Source organism: Chrysochloris asiatica, unplaced genomic scaffold (genome assembly GCF_000296735.1).
Source record: "Chrysochloris asiatica unplaced genomic scaffold, ChrAsi1.0 scaffold00142, whole genome shotgun sequence".
Taxonomy (NCBI): Eukaryota; Metazoa; Chordata; class Mammalia; order Afrosoricida; family Chrysochloridae; genus Chrysochloris; species Chrysochloris asiatica.
Window position 1 is genome coordinate 2029217 of NW_006408660.1, and position 1981 is coordinate 2031197.

Here is a 1981-nt window from a genome sequence, read left to right on the forward strand (position 1 = left end):
GGCTTCCACCCACCCCCAAGTCATCAGCACACAACCCCTCTTCCTCCCTGGGTCCTCTGCCTCCATCTTGGAGATCGCTGCTTCTCTGGGTAGGGTTTCTCTCTCTGCTCTTCTCCCTTCATGGTTCCAGGGACCTCCGCTCCCAGCCTGCAAAGTCAATCACTCCCCTCCTTGCCACGAAATGCCCACTTTTACATTGACAACCTTCACAATCAGTCCTGATAACAATTATTCAACCTTCTATCCCAAGAGACCTATCCGCATTTCCTTTAATCAGTCCTGCCTAGACAGATTGGATACTACTCAATGGAGATTCTACCTTGCTCCACGCTCTCTGGATCTAGGTTCCCTCTTGAAAGCTTGTAAGCCAGTCACTTCTTGCCTTTGTAGCCCCCCCATTTTGGATAGTCAATGTTCAAGTTGCCCATCCCTGTCAACTCTGTGTATGGAGTGGGTGGGAATGATCCCTGCTGCAAAGACTTGTTCCCTCTTTTGAGCTACTGCATTCATAGGTGTAGGTCAAGTTCATCTAATTGTATCCCGTTACTCGTTTTTCCCTCTTCTTTTAGTTGAGCTCTGATCACCCAGTCATTGAGGCTAGGTCAAATGGGTATTATCTGAATGTGTGGGTGCTCTTGTGGATATGCCCTCTCTTCTTATCCGCTGGACACTTCACTCTTCACTCCAGTCCTCCATGGCTATGTCAAAGATTCTGGGCCCAAGAGTCCCCAGGTCTTGCAACACTGCTGGCCAACCAGATCTCCACCTGGGTTCACAGGAGTCTATTGACCATTGTAGGGCTTGGCTTGCAGCCTTATAGCTGTTTTTCCCTCTCTTCCCCTTGTTGGTGGCGAATGTGGTTACCCATCAGAGCGTGTATTCCCATTGAGTCTTAGTCTTGGAAGGGGGTTTACTCTGAGGGGACCTGACCCCTTGTCTTGATGTTTCCTGGGCAGGCAACTTGCTTGTTCTTGTAGTCATTGATGGGTCTGTTTTGTGTTTTTCCTGTCAGTCTTTCTTTTAAGAGGTATCTTCTGTTCTTTTAGCTGCTCCAGGCTGGTCTGCCCATCCTCTGAGGGGGAAATTTCCCACCTCTGAAGATTCTGGATGCTGTTCAGGATGCCACCTGTAGTCTTAAACATAATGCAGAGGCTCCACAGGCAGCCTCCTTCACTGGGCACGTTGTGTCCCCATTTTAGGTATTCCAATCAGTTATAGGCAGAAGACGGACTTACAAGCTTTCTATGGTGATATTTCTGGCTTTTCCTTTCTCTCCCCTTCCAGTGTCTATTTTATAATGTAATGCAAGGAATACCAAAATTCAGTAGACTGCCAAGCATCTTAACATTATTTCCCCACTTTTCCCTATTCCAACCATATCTCATTCCGTGTACCCCCTTGTCCTGTTGTTCCAAGGTTGTATATACATTATTATTTACCTCTGTCCCACTTAATCCATGCGAACCTGCCTAGTTGTTCTCACCTCTGCTTTGTTCTTACATTCCCCTCTCCCCTTGTGTATATTGTCCCCCTTCCCAGCACCCTAACTAACCTGTTTATTCCCTGCCCTGTGCTCTACCTTTCCATCCCTCCCCTCACCGACCCCCCACATCCAGCAATCAGCAAAGAATTCCCCTACCCCTCTTTAGTGTGGGTTCTTTTTCTTAGTCTTTTACAGTAGTGGTCCTATGCAGTATTTCTCTTTTTGTGACTGGCTAATTTCACTCAACATAATGCCCTCAAGGTTCATCCATGTTAACTGGTGGTTTGCAGCTTCCTTGTTATCCTTCAAGGTAGCATAGTATTCCATTGTGTGTACGTACCACAGTTTGTTTATTCTTCAGTTGATGGGCACTTTGGCTAGCTCCATCTCTTTGCTATTGTAAATAGTGCTGCTATGAACATTGATGTGCATATATCTTCTTGTGTTGTGGCTTGTTTTTCTTGTGGGTAAATACCAAGTAGAGGAATTGCTGGATCA